General features: G+C 38.9%; 1 protein-coding gene across 1 annotated transcript in view; it reads right to left on the reverse strand.

Moving 5' to 3' along the window:
* Positions 1-16,224, reverse strand: part of CCSER1 (coiled-coil serine-rich protein 1) — a 670,454-nt gene that overhangs the window by 610,196 nt on the left and 44,034 nt on the right. The window lies entirely within an intron of this gene.

Consider the following 16,224-nt stretch of genomic DNA (forward strand, 5'->3'; position numbering starts at 1 on the left):
CTACAGGATTAGCTTCTTGGAAGATAAAATGACTAATTATGCCTCAGGTAAACATCTTTACTCTGTAAACTCTGAGTACAGCAATATCACTATTTAGGCTTCATTTGGGGTCATGAAATGGCGTTCAGCCCAGCCTTTGCAAAGCCCTGCCTGGACAACCAGCGCCTGCAGCCAGACACAGGAATGACAATCAGTCTCAGAAGAGACACAGCACCAATGGGGGACAGAGCCGCGCACAGGGAGCCATGGCTGAAGAAAGCCTCTCCCCTCTGCCATCCAGGGAGAAACAGCAGCAGGGAGAAGGCAACGCGCACCAGGACAGTTCATTTCTTTCTTGTTCCCTGTTCCTCTGCTCACCACAGGCAACTTTGGAAAATGAAGCGATGAGGCAACTGTCTTCTCTAGGCCCTACCAACCTAAAGTTGCTATACTCAATGTATTAAAAGAGAGATTCATTCTCCATTTTTTTCCCCATGTATATTTTATTCGATGGTCATTTCTTTTGACCTGATAATATGATTTTCTCCACAGTCACCAACATTTAATCAAAGATAATTCATGCATTCTCCAGCTGGCATTTTGTTTGCAAATCTACAAGTGATATTGCAAAAGGCTTAATTCTTCAGTCCATTCACAGGCAAAAAAAAGTCAGTAGATCCTGCATGAGGTGCTGGTACCCCATACATCTCACATGCTCCCAACACAAATGTAACCCAGAGAACACGGGAATTCAGTGCGAAGTTTTTTCCCCCCATAATAGATGCCAATTCCTTTTCACACAACCTACACTTATTCAACCCTTTTGAGTAACTATTTCTTCAAATTCTGTTTTCTACTCTTTCACAAACACCACGCAGGCAACACAAGGACTTTCTTGCATTCTTTCCCTGACTTACCATCCGCACAAGAAAACCTCTTCTGAGATACAGAACCCGCTGCTAATGCTGTTACTATATTTACAGATGCCAAGCACAGAAAGTGACAATTGTCAAGTGCAGAGACCTCCAACACAAGCAGTGAGCAGTGTTGTACAGAAGAAAATTACACATCACCTGAACATTACAGTGACATCAAACACACTACATCTTATTCCCTCTTATCTTAACTCAAAGGGCTGCTGACAAGCCTTCGTCATAGTGACTGTTTCTTTCCCTCATGCTTACAAAATGTAAACATTCAATAATCAAATTATTTATTACTATACAGTACAAAAGCATAAAAATAAAACACTAAAATTCAATACTCAGATGCATTATATCAGGTTACTGTACCTGATACTTACAGAGACACACACTTTTCTAGTCTGGATTTGCATTAACACATAACAAACCCAAACTAAAACTAGTTTACTAAAGAAAAATTTAAAGAAAAAGTGTTCTGTATTAAACAAAAGTGGGAGAACACACATTGTTCAATATTAGAGATAACCTAAAACTTAAATATCTTTTGAATCACTGTTGGAGCTAGTGAAACACTGAAGATTGAAAATCTCATTTAGGGCTTCTGTCTATCCTTTAGTACCTAAATATCTTTCAAAATAGCAGCAGCAAGACACTTCTAAGATTTGTTCTCTGTTCTTTTTCACAAATTCCATTCATGTCACTGGCTGACATGACTGAAGTATCTTCAGTCCAACTGTTATTACCAGCTGTATTTCAGAAGGAGAATCAATGATTATGGCAAGTTAAGAGCAGATGAACATAAGGAAATGATATCTAAATAAAGGAATAGTTTGGGGTTTTCTGCTCCCTTTTTAAATGTAGACGCTATTATGCACTTGAGCTTGAACAAATGGTATATTAAACTACACATAGAATGTACAACATACCCTGTTTATATATTGTTTTACTAATGTACGAAAAAGCATTTTGGTGACAAAGTCCAGAAGAACAAACCCTGCAATTTTTAGCAACAGCTAAAAAGTAGAGGCAAAAGGTAAAAAGGTTGAAGTACACAGGTTTGTTCTTTGCCTTAAAATTATCACCTGTATTACAGTTGACCAACTGAACCCATATTGATATTAATGCTAAGCGTCCTTTGATGAGCCATACCAGTAGTAACGAGCATGATTTCATGCTAATTGAGCATCTGCTACCTGTCATGCGGTACCTTATGCGTGGTCTGAAATCTTGGGAGATTGCCTGTGAAAATGTAGGGATTCACAGCCTTCATCAAAAAACAAATTCTATTTGATTTGGAAAAAACAACACACACACAAACAGAACCACGGTTTTCTAAATTGAAGAAACTCCACCAGGTAAGATGGACCAAAAGGAAGAAGTTTGTATACAACTCTCCCCCTGCATATTATTGCCTTTCAGGAAGGTCTTAGCTTCCAATAACCTTCGGAGTGGAGGCAAACCATGCTCCGTCTATCCTCTCTGTCCTGCGAGGCTGATGTGCACCCTGCTTCTCACAGCAACATCTCTGCTTGTCCTCCTGAACTGAGGGCTCCCAGCTGCCTTCCCAACGCACCTGCGACCCCCTTGCCTTCCCTTTCCTACAGCCTCTTTGACTGCACCAACAGTAGGCAAGCTGAAGTGACAGAGAAAAGCTCCCCCAGGTTTATTCTTCTCGGAAGTACCTCCACCAGGGAAGCAGTCTCCCTCTTTCCCCAGGAGTTCACTTGTTCTTTAAAAAGGGACAAATCACAGAACTAGGAACAAACAAATCAAAGCAGCTACTGTCCATCATGGCAAGGTTTGGCAGAGAGAGATGCTCTACCTGCCAGGGGTGTCAATGATGTCAGTCCAGCTGCTTCCTTGCTCTCATTGCCCACCTCTGTGGGTGGAGTTCTTCCACAGATACAAAACAGAAATGAACTCATGAACACATAAAAGCACGCCCAAGCAGAGAGCATTAGTTAGGTTCCCAGGGCTATCCTGAGAAGTTATCAAATATTCATTATATGAAAACATATAAGAAAATATAATAAGAGAAAAGGGCTCCTAGAATGACCTGCCTAATGCCACAGAACACAGCTCAGCGGTACCACTGCGAGTGCACGCCGACATCCTCCGCCTCTCTGCCTCCTCACCAGGATCCATTACTCCTTTGCTGCTATGACAATTAGTAACAATTGTAATTTCTTTTTAAGTTTAATATCTCGACCCTTTCCCCATTCTCCCCCTCACCACTGCTGCAGCATTCTTTGAAGAATAATGCAATTAAATTGGGGGGCGGGGGGGAGGGGGGTCGGGGGGAGGGAGGGAGAGGGAGATCAAGCCCTAAAGAGCATTCAAAGTGAATAGCTTCAAGGCTTGCTACATAAAGAAAAAGACAGTAACGCTTCCTTCAAGGTCCCAAGGAAACATTTTTTTGTCTATGGTGGCACAGCTTTTATTTATTCCAGGAGGCAAATCATTTAGTTACGGCAGCAGCTCTGCAGCAAAAACTTCTTTATTGACTCTGTAATAGCCCCTTAGAAGCCTTAAGATGTATTTCCTCCTTCTGGTGTCTGCTTGACTTCTACCACCGTTTTGCCTTTATAAGGGACCCGAAATTAACATGACAGTGCTTTTTTCTTCCACTTGATCTGGAACTTGATCATAACCTGTGAGAAGAACATGTGAACAGGCTTACTTAGTTGACCATTTGCCCATGTCTCTCAGTTTTTCCTGGTCAAGACAGGCTGCAGCCCCAGTTTACGGTGAACTACCACTGTTATTTAAACAAGTTTCTATTTAAACAAGAGTTTAACAGTGATATTTTAAATGTTACTAATTCAGAATAAAAAGCAGTAATTTGTACAATGGTTTAGGCTGCTTTTGATAACTGATAATGGCTGTAGCAGAACAGGATGCTAATCCAAGAATATTTCAAGGCATCATTAACTTTTTTGTAACAATTGTCATATTTAAAATTCTTTCAGCAACAACAAGAAGTATAAAGTGCTGGTTTTCATCCAACAGCTAGGTGTCTTACTCAAAGCTCATTGAACTCAACGGTACTCAATTTAGTTGTGACTGGGCCCAGATGTTCTTAACATTCTTAAGAAATATGACCTAAGAATCATTTTATTATTGAAAGATACACAGCGATTTGCATGCATATAGTTCAGAAACAGCTGAAACATTACAGGGATAGAGATGTATTAGACATAAAGTTCCTCCCAGCCAGACGGTGTGTATGTGGATAGTAGGTTTACTCAGGGTTGCTGAAGGGGGCTTCCTTCCTACCTTAGTTCCCTCCCTATCTGTCTTTCTCTCTTCCCAGCTTCCCTTCCTGTGATCACTCAAAGGAAATCTAATGCATAATACATGAATTTTCAGTCTTTTCCCAGAATAGTCAAGTATTTCATTATTTTTATACCTGTTCCAGCTCAGAGTCTACAACCCTTAAAATGAGTTTGAAAGCTGGAATAAATAAAGTGCCCAACATAACAGGTTTCAAATCTACTATTAGGCTTAATCAAACAACAAAAAGCAAATAACATTTCTTTATGAAGCCCCCTTTACTATGTGGTTTTTTTAATTATTATTCCAAATAACCAACTTACGCATATAAATACCTAGTGAAATTACTGCTTATGGAATTATAGTATACTCCTCTAAAAATTAACTACTCTAGTATTCAAAAATGACAATAAAACATACATATGAATATACAAATACAATAAAGCATGTTATTTTGTTAAGCAATGCAATTCAATTCCAAAATGGACCTAGCAAAATCATATCAATTGCACAATATATACAAACAAAGCAGGGTAAATCCATGTAGAACGGAATATTTACAACTAATATGCAAAACCAAGATGAATAATTGGGATTAGGTGACAAATCTGCCCATTTGAAACAGCCAGCAACCAATGGCACCAATCAAAAGATTCATTTCTTGATGTTTTCACACATTTTTATTCCAAATTTCTTGCTGCAATACCATTGAAATAATAAAAGTAACGGCAAGGTCCTAAAGGCAGCAGACACAGGTTCTCTGTCATTACCAGCATCTTTGGAGAGTTGTATACATTATTTTGCAATTTTATTCTAATTAACATGCAGTCCCTAGTCAATATGATGTTCAATGGCTCGTGTTTCTTTGTCATTTTCTATGCTGGTATCTTCAGGGAGATTCAGCCCTGACAAATTTTGTTTTCCCAAGCAAAAGGATGCAGTTTTTTCTTCTGACCAGTGCTTTTGTGTATCCACACACAGGTTGCCACCGGGGCCTGGCATTTTCCAGTGTTCTTCAGGGTTCTTTTACACAGGTGACTGAGATTTCCATTTCATTACAGTATAGCGATACTGCAACAATCTTGACTATTGCTTGGAGATTGTTCAAGACCTTTGAGAACTTGAGGTCCAGTAAGCAACTTAATGAAGCTACAAGACTGAAGCACTGACATCTTTGCAATTACTCAGTTCATAAACATTTCTGTCAGACGCATATACGGCTGAAGATAGTATTCACAGAAGTCACTGAAAGTTACCTCGGGTTATACTAACATTGATAGAACCTTCCTATCATGAACTTCAACATATTGACTACATTTTAATCTTTAATATATCTTTTGATCAAGCTTGGGACCTGTGCTCAGCAAACACTATTTTTCCTGGAAAGCATTTTGTCACTACGCTTTGTCACTGGTGCGTGCCTATGCAAAATACTCGCCGCTGCCAGAATTCAAACCGAGCAGATGAGCTTTAGTCACAGGCATCCCTCTTCGAAACGCCGTTCTTCATCATCACCTACTTTTATATACATGCATTTCTCCTCAAGAATCTGTAATCCCACTTCACTGCCACTTTAGACTATACCAGAAAAGCCCTAAAATCCAGGGGAATAATTTTTCAAAGCTTTTTCCCCTCGACGTAATAGCCCAGATCTCATTTGCATAAGTGATTATGTGAGGATCACTGGATTTTCAAAGATATTTTTAGAACTACAAGAACAAAATTTTAAAAACTCACTTTTCAAAAAAAATGCTTTGGGTTCTTGTTTTGTTTTCCTTTCTCCCCATGTTGGCCTCTAGACATCTTTCTGATCATCTTCCTCTGTGTTATTGTTCTTAGCTATTTTCTGAATACAGATTTTCATATCTTATTGGGTTTTTTCAAAATATAAGGATTTAGTGTTCATGCCTCCCCATTGAAATGATGCACTAATTGTGGTTTATAAAATTCCTCTCAGAGAAAAAACAGCCCAGTGTTGCATGTATAATAGTATGTTAGTATTTAATATTATAGGTTCCTTTTTTTTCCCTTCACTGTAGAAATCTATGTGGGGAGCTATTTGAGATCAACGCTTTTGCAAGAGCACATAGAAAACACAATCTAGGGAGAATAATTTGATTCTTTTGTAAAGACATATGTATGACAATTCACCTGTATCTACTCAGGGTCACTGCATATCTGATGCCAGAAAAGATCAGAATTAAATACTTATTTCAAGTCTGAAATTATTTCTAGAGTTTGCCAAAAGATAGTACTTCATCAAAATTGTATTCAGCAAAGAAACATGGCATACAATCAGCATAGGAATTAAAACGGAGATATACTTAAGGAAAAAGAAAGACCTTGAGCTATTTAGAGTAATGTTAACTCCTAGAACCGTACCTGAATAATTCATGGCCATAATGAAGTATTTCCCCTTCTGCACTCTCCCACACACTTCAAAGGGAAAATGAAAGTACATGAAACCCAGCAAACAGAAAAACCTTTAAAAACACAGAATCCCTGCCAACAGCCTAAAAATCTCTGTATCAAATGTAAAGCTTATGGATGCCTTTCATACACCAAGAGCAGCTTAAAAGTGTTCTTTTTTCCTGAACAGCACCACCCAAAAAGCATATTATTCCCTACTTGAATAAACTAGAGACTTTAGAAAGGAAAAAAAAAAAAATCTTGTAACATTTGGTAAGAACATTTTCTGTAGCTAACGTGTGGAAATCCATTTATATTATAAATTAACGTGCCCTTAAGACCCAAAGACAGAATATTATCAGCGGAGGGAACTGTCTAACTATAGAGCTCAGATCCATCACAGTATTCTTCAAAATATTTTTTTGTATGCATGCTTTTGGCTGTGTAAGGAAAGCACAGTATTTTCTATCCTTGTTTCTGCCCTTTCAATTCTCTCTGTGAGTTAAATCAATGTCTGCAATGATGCTCCTTTTGCTTGAATGATTATAACTAATGGACTCTCCTAACAGGTCTTAGTTTACACTCACCCACACAGGGTTCATTCTGCCATGATATGGTCTGCTTGCTGAAGCCACAGAAGTGTAATACAACGCAAAGCCCAAGCACTGCTGGTGGCAGGAACAGGAGTTGACTGTGCTCCTGTCTGGCCACGGTGTTAGTCAGGATCAGACGACAGGTGGAAATGGCACCTATCGTGAGAAGTCCACAGGCAAAAGCATTCAAGCAAATAACGTGTTGATGTACAGCACCAACGTTCACTCTCCCCATGTTAATCAGCTTTCCTGTTATTAGGACAGCACACATAGGGATCATATGGTAGGGTACGTTGACACCCAGCAGTCACTAGCCCACCTCCCACCACAAACCTACAAGGGCTTCTCTTCCTATGTAGCAGCTGCAGATGCTGCCAGCTGGTCTTGGATATGTTTGCTGCTGTTGGGTCATCTGAATGCTACAGCACTGGTAAGGCTAACATGCAGCTGAAAGCCACGGGATGGTGACCCTACTGCAGCATTGATGATAGTTCAATAGTGTAACCCACCTCTAAGAGCGTACCCGTAAATGCCAAAGGATTCACCTTTGCAGGTGTAACCAAAGACACACTTACTGTTTGCTTGCCTTGAACTCAGACATACACACGCTAAAATGGAGGGGCAATAGCCAAGTTACATATTTTTTGTAACACAACAATGCCACTAATAGCATAACTGGTAACAACATACAAGTATTTTATAACCCTGCTAAGCACAGGTATATAAATAACATGCAACTCCAAAGACTCAAACAGAGAATGGTGGCACAGTTGCACAAATGATGTACAGGAAAACATGCGAGAAAAAAAAAACCACACAGCAAGATGACAACAAAGGAGGTGTAACAGGCAGGAAAGGTGTGTGATGGAACCAGAACTAGTCCTGGTCCCAAAAATAAGGTGACCTATAGGAGAGGCAGACAAGGTCCCCTCCCTTTCCTTTTGGGGAAGATGCTGAGAAGCACAAAACCACCAAGGATAAGCGAGCAAAGATGGGGAAGGAAGAAGCAGCACACTTTGGCTCCAGTTTCCAACACCTGAGAGCACAGGAGCTTGGCCCCCACAGCTTCAGTGAGGGCAATGGTGAGGATCACCCAGCAAAACTGGCCTCGTTTGTCAGTCTCCTAAACAGCCCCATCGCAGCCACCTTTAATTCCTACACTGACATACACGTATGTGTATGTGAACGCACCCACTTGGAAGACACAGGCCAGCTGCACAGACAAACAGCTTTTAGAGAGCTGGGAGGCAACAGGTGCCCTCAGCATTTAAAATTTAGCGTACTTTATACATATATTAAAGTATTCTAATAAATCCAGGTTCAAATCAACCCTAGATAAGGATCAGCTCTTGACAAAGCTGATAAAGACAGCAATCACCTAACCTTGAATTAGCTACCTAGCAGTAGAATATCAAAGCAAAAGACATGTTTAAAATGTGCACAAGCTTATGTGCACCAGAAAGCTTGAGATTTGAGTCTGAATAAAAGAAAAAAATGGTATCTTTTCAGACAGAGAGGCACTTTGCTGACTGTTTGCCATTCTTTTAAATAATTCTAGAGCTCTCAGATTCACTTTGGTTGTAAACAGAATCAAGACAATTGGATTTTCTGTGTTCAAAAAGAAAAAGCTTATACATTTTGCATACATCAATCTATATCCTAGAAAAAAAAAATTCTTCCATTAAGAAAGTATGAAAATACAGTCAAAGAAATGCAATAAAGCTTAAAATGACCAAATAAAGCCTCCTTTAATAGATTCCCCCCCCCACTTATACACGCATATGCTTTCCTCCCAGCAGAGGGATACATCTGCAACACATAATTTGCTTTGTGGATTAGTTAATGTTTTTACAACTTTTGTAATAGGCAAAGCACTATGCAAGCATTCTAGTGCAGTCATTATCACCATATAGCTTTGGGACAGTTTTCTACATCTCGTGTGCCAGATTTTTCTGCCAAACGCAGACAAAGCTCCTTGAATATCTCTATCTTGCGTTTATATAGGATATCATTTAGACCATTCTGTGAAGCTTATTGGTATAGGTGTATATATAGGTATATTCCTTAGAGACGTGAGTACAACAGGTTATTCAAGACATGGATTGGTCAGGTAAATTTTTCCGAACTCACTCAAATTAAACACATAACTTACGGCTAAACTATTTGGCAACTGAAACTTTGGCAACTAGAAGCTTCTGGCTGTGCCCTGACAGCACCCAAGTCCATGTTTCAGCCAACATTTAAAGCGTCAAAAATTACTTTATGACACCTGATCAATCTTCGGTTTCATTTTTGACTTTTCTTGACCAGTAGTACATAGCTGGGGATGGGGGAGGATCTAACAATACAGCTAGCGAGGACCTGGTTGCCAAAAAAAGAAACATTTAAATTCAGGGGGTACAAGAGGGAGAACCTTAGCATTTAGAATCTTGATAAACCACCACCACTCCTAAGGGGCAAACCATGGCAATCTCTTTAAAGAATATTATTCTTCTGACAAACCACATGAGAACAATTCTCCTTCTGCCACCATCCAGCACCAGCCACGTTCATCTGGCACGGTGCTTGAATTCAACTGTCTATTTCCCCAGACAGGACTAACATTGTTTAGCATGGGTTTTCAGTATTTCTGAAAAGCAATGCAGGAAAAGGTACATGTATGGTACCAAGCTCAAGAAACAATCAATTCTTGCAAATAACCTCTCCCCAAAATGTCACAGTTCTAGCTGTATCATCTATACTGTTGGAGTCACCATTTTCGGATGCCAAATGAAGATAATCTATTTTATGGCTTGAGCATTATTTTATTTCTAAGACGACACTAAGAATTTGCTACATATGAAAAACTCAAAATTCTCCTAGACATATGATTAAATAAATAAAATACTTTTGTCGAGTAACAGGAAAATTTAATACTTCTTCCCTCCCAATATTATTATAAGCCAATTCAAGGCTGAACCTTCTGTTTCTAATTCTAATTTGTAGCCTGTAATACTGGTGATAAATCACTAAAAAGTGAGCCCTGTAAACGAAACCACAAGTGACCCTTTATTATAGCATCATTAATGCAATATCATAATAGATATGCTATTGCTAATATTATCTGAATTCTTTCTGTTTCCATGGTAACTTTGGCCTACGGCTGCTCTGGTAAACAGGGTTTTAAATCATTCTTTGAGAAAGGCTTCTGTTCAAATGTCATTTTTCCACTAGTGCATATTTTTCCCCCACTTTCTTTGTTTTGTTCTTTTTTTTGAAGAAAAACGGTAATGGCAATTACTGGTCCAGAAGACAGATTTTTTTGGTTATTGCAGTTGAATGGACAGTGAATTGGGAACTTGCAGAAGCAAGGCAACCTGTAACAAGCTTTGACTAACATCAGCAGTACAAAATAAAATATTCCATCCTGGAGAGGTATTTAAATCTCACAGAGACTGAGAAACAACCACCCCTTGCTGGAAATTCCATAATGCATACATTTTACAGGTTTTGTTACTTCTCTGTGCTTTCAAAACTCTTTGATGCTTAAAATGATTATCTCTTTCCATACCCACATGTGAATTTTCTTCTAAAAAATATTTAGCCCCCTAGACACCAGAATGGAAGAACAGCATGAATACCTACAGATACCTATGGAACAGTGTCCAATTCTTTCCCATGACTTACACAGGTGCTTAAACTGAACAGAAAAATTTGGTTTGTCAGACATGTCCAGCTTAAGAAAAGAACAGTATACTGGTATCAGAGGTCACCCGGCTCTTATGTCCGAATTCAGAGATGACCAAACCTGTACATTCAGCTGCCAGTCACCTTGCCAACCACAACCCAGGATAACCAACAGAAACTGGCTGCATCACATCATTTGTGCCCTGTCCCACTCCCCCGCCGCCGCCCCCCCATTAAGGGGACAATCTTCTTGTAGGAGCAAATTGCAAATACCTGAGAACACGATGCTCTTGGAGAGGTATAACACTGCTTGAACTAAGGCCAGGGCAGATATTTAGGCTACTCCTTAAGCTTTTGGGCACCCCTGTCTGTTCAGCCTACCCCAACAACAGCACTAGTTTTATTACTGCTTCAGCACCCAAAGAAGCAGCTAAACATCATTCCCTTTGTAAGGCAATGAATTCACAGTCCATTTTCAGTACAACATAACCCTTAATAATTGCATCAGAAACTGTTACTTGCTGGCAAGACATCCAATCCTTCAATAATTTCCTAGAGTCAATATAGCTGTTTACAAATCAGACTGATGTCAGGTTTATCAGATCGCAAAAATGTAATTGGTGATGCATTCTAACCAGTGAAAGCTCAAAAAACAGTGTTACATATAACATTATATATACATAGATATGGAGCCCAAATAATATTATACACGTATTGTAGAGATTGGATCAGTGTCTGGTCCTTCAGAAGAAAACAGTATTCTAAAAAACTATGTACTGGATTTGCCACAAAGCGAAGCACAAAACCTGTTTTTCACTGTGCTTACGGGTCTTTTACCCACAATTCTACTTCCATTTATTTCTGTTCACTGTGTGGCTTTGCAGTTTAAATGGCATCTGCAATACTTCTTTGACAGTTCCCATTCTTCCTATAAATTTAACAGAAATAATGTGCATATAATAAAGAATAGCAAAGACATAGCGTATTTTTTGTTTAAAAGGGCAATGAATGAAAATATGCACTCACTTAATCAGCAACTTGTTAAAGGCTCTCTGGTTTGCCATTAAATATCATATATCTAGTCATAGCATTCTTCATCCTGAGCACACGAAAAGTCTGCTATTTGAACAAGCAGGGATAGGTAGCTTATTACGCTGACAAGTTAGACGTCAGACCTGAGACATTCAGGAAAGACTTAGCTCCGCTAGAAAGTACTCCAAAGACCTTTTTCACTATTCAACATTTATGCATCTTCAGTATAGAGAGCAACTGAAATTCTTCGAGGTCATGGTGATGCTGTCGGAAACTCTCTCAAATCCTTACCAAAAAAGACTGTCATTATAATGATTTTCACTTGCCATTAATTCCCAGCTGCCTAATTTAGTAGGGTAGAAAGCAGTCCCCCCAGTACTAATTGGAATAAATTTTTAATTTATTAGTCTAACGCGCTCCAGTTTGGGTTTTTTTTTCCTTTCAGCGAATCAATGGTCTCATTATTTGTTAACGGCTAGGTGCTCAAGGCATACTGTTAAGAGGCCTAAAATAAGGCCTCTTGGTCAAAAGTCTATGTTTAAAAAGAATCAGCAATACATACATCACAGGGTAGATTTCTTTAGTACAGTTATGATTTTCTTTCAGAAAGAGGTAAAACACAGTCTTCTGTTTTGAATAGGATAGCAACATTTATAGGTTCAGTTAACTAAATGTTGCTGTTTCATTCCCACTCTAAACAGGCAACACAACAAAAATCCAGACTTGCTCAGCGCTAAGGACAGGTTTTTATCCCATAACGTGAATAAACTGGTTCCTCACAGACTAAGCTTCAGTAGGGCCATCACAATAAACTCATCTGGAGAATACTTACCGTGAAATGTTATTCAGCATATAACACCACATAACCTTAATGCTCAAATTTATGCTAAGAACAACTTGGACTACTCTTAAATTAAGAGACCTGTTTTCAATGTCTATGGAGTCAGGACCTTAGCAGAATAAACTGAAGTATTACACAGTAAATGTTTACTGTCTTAGCAATGGCAGATTGCCATTATTGTCAAATGTTTAGTAAAATGAGAAAGCACTTGTACTATACTTTTCAGTATAATACTTCTATAGTACTTGTACTATACCAACATTAGTGATGTTAAAACTACTTGATTTTCTCTTGTCGCCTTGATTTTCACTGAGATTCAAACCTCACTTCAGTCAACAGGTTCTAATAACGCTTTCTACAATCAACAGGTTCTAATAACGCTTTCTACAAGGATTAGCAGACATCCTCACACATCCAAAATAGAGTGACTTGTTCTTTCTTGGTCAATATCTCTACTTTTAAGATGCTTTTCTGCATGTAAGTGCCTTCTGTAGCTGCTCTTGCTTTTAGGGTAAGATAAGAGGAAAGTACAGAGGTAAAGAGGTTTTAGAAACATGCAGTAGAATCTACATAGAGATTAGATACTACTAGATGTGCTGAGCAAAAGAAATCTGATTAAATAAATATCAAAGCCCATACCTTCTACAGCCTTAATTCTGTATGTATAGACTGCATTATGCCAAAAATTAGTTTTGGTTTTCTTTCTATTTATTGGAGTCATAAAGCAAATATAGTCATTATGATAAAGCCAGCACACATAAATGCTGTTCTGGTGTTCAGTACTATGCAGTACTATTATTCCCAGTTCTGCAGTGGAAGTGCGCATGTACTTTCACAAATAACTTATTAGCCTACTTTCCTAAAGAATAAGGTTGATGTCACCCCATTGTCTAAGCACTAACTTTTTTTGTTCTTTTCCAAGGAAATTTTGAACCTCTTTACCACCATTAACTGAATTGGACAGAAAGGTGGCAGTCTTAAAGGCAAAATGCGGAAGCTAAGCAACAGCAGATATTTGGATGAAAGAGTGAGATTCAAGCAGTGCATCTGCTATGAGCAAAAGTGCTGTACAAACTCACACCTTACAGTGGTGGATATGAAATACCCTTTTTCTCGACTGCAGGAAGTTTCAGCTGAACCCTACATCCTTCTTTGATACTGACATTGATCCACCTGTCCAAAAACATAAATCCCCTTGCAAGTCAGGTTTCCCTAGTTCCAGTGCTCATAAAACTCTTTTGCTTGCTACACGATCAAACAGTGCATATTCTCTGATTACTTTCCATATGCTAATTAATACAGACCAACTCAACATCCTATAGTTTTTAGAAGATAAATCAGAGACAGGTAAAATTACTCCACAGAATGAGATGGCTGCACTGCTGGGACCAGAACACAGTGTCTTTGGTTTCTGCTCCTCCCTTATTCAGCCGTACCAGGCAATTGCTTAATTTTACTGTATTGTAATTTAAGCAAACATCCACCTAGTGGAACTGACTAAAAAAAGAGAGATGGAGTTCTTAATTTGCCAGAGGTTCTTAAACAGATTTGTCTGTGCTGCCATACTAGCCACTAAACCCCCTGTGTCCAGCCTTACAGCTCCTGAAACGATGACCATGTACCAGCGTAATCATAGGTAGCCTGCTGTTACTAACAGAAGGGAGAGGGTTTTCTTCTTTGAATCTGTATTCACTTCAGACAGGTGAGCATCCCAAGCTGTTAGAGAACTATATACAAATTATTGTAGTCAGAGATTTACTGAGTTAAAGGTTAGGCGTAAAGGCTACAGTTGTATTATTTATAAACATGTGATAATTGAAACTGACTGAGGAAGAGGCATGCTCCTTCAATACAGTCACACATACAAATACAGAACATCAGTTCATCTGCTTCAGCAGCACTTGTCACCACAAACACACAATTTCAGGATCTTCCTCCCTGCTCTGACTCACCGTTGGACAGAGTCCATTTAAAGACCAATGATCAAGTAATAAAAGGTGTAAGGAATGGTCCTACCTGAGAGATGAACAGTTAGTTAAGACTTTAACCTCCTAAAATAGCTGTGCCACATAGACACAACAGCCCTGTGTGTCCCTGCCCAACTGGCAGAGATTTAGGAGTGCAAGAGGCAGACATTAGAAAGTACTGGGCTAGAACACTAAAAAAACCCCAACAAACCAACAACCAAACCAAACCAATCGTACCCACTTACAACTGTAAGCACATTGAACTAATTTCAGTTTTCATCTGTTCTTTTAGGGGATGAGAAAGGAAACAAAAATGAAAACTTCATTTTCCTTCTACTGGTCGCTACCTGCGCGGTACTTCATCACGGGTGTGATGAGCTCGCACTGCTCTCAGCTCCAGTCCTACACTTCAGCCCCAAGGCAAGCGCCCTTCTACACTCCAAATAATTTGACAGCTTGTACTTTCTTCTTCAAGATGAAGATTCAGACTATCCACAGAAGTAGGAACTGCAAAGATGTAACGGGTTTGTTGTTTTCCTTTCCCTCAGGATACACAGGAGGCTAGCGCTGCAAAATTTGGCAATACAGCGTATCAATGAAAGTTTGGCATTCTGATCCCTGGGGAAAAGTCCAGTTTAATCTATGAGAATGTAAAGACCACATGTTAAAAAAAAAAATCTTTGTGTGCAAAAATACATGTCACAGCGTTCTTCGGGTACCACCCATGAACAGAGCAATAACTGTTCATCTATAGGATTTTCCATGCACTACCTACAAAAGTGAAATATGACACTAAAGATTCTTGTGTCATTTATCAAATACAAAGCAGAGAAAAGCTACCAATACACACGTATTTGCCGTGTATAAAATAGGTCTCTAAAATTACCTATTCTTACTATTTTATGAGGTTACATTAACAGACCCATGGTTTGTGGGCCATAAAAATCCAGGATTCAGACTTACACCTTTGAATTTCCCAGTGGAAGATATGCTTGCATTGACAAAAGTAGCATCCTTCATATGCTCCACTTACTGCATGGGTTGGGGTAAGCGTCCAAGGAAAAGCAGATTTCATGCCTTTTGGAAAAAAAGCAGGTGATAATCTGCTTTTACTCAATGACACTCTGCTTTCAAAAAGGCATTTGCAGGGGAATCAGAGCCAGTATATGATTTGCTTTGTTACATAGCTTGCAAAAGCTTTCTGACTTACTGTATCTAATATTAAACTTGTATCTTTATCTTGTTTGAATATGAAACAAGAGGAAAAACTTGACACCTGATTGTATTTTGGTTTAATTTTTTGAGTTTGATGAAGCTATAAACTAGAAGGACTCAAACATTACACCTGAAAGGCAGCATAACCTAAAAGAACATCAGTCAACTGAGAAACTGTGAGCTTTGATACACTTTCTGCTTCATTACATCAGGTAATCTCTTCAATCTGAAGGCATCGTCTCCACTCCTACTCCATGTCTGTCTAGCTTATTCAAATAGTAAGTCTCAGAACAAACGACTCTGCAAGTGATTTTTTTTCCACTCAC

This window comes from Pygoscelis adeliae, unplaced genomic scaffold, assembly GCF_000699105.1.
Source record: "Pygoscelis adeliae isolate BGI_AS28 unplaced genomic scaffold, ASM69910v1 Scaffold67, whole genome shotgun sequence".
Classification (NCBI taxonomy): Eukaryota; Metazoa; Chordata; class Aves; order Sphenisciformes; family Spheniscidae; genus Pygoscelis; species Pygoscelis adeliae.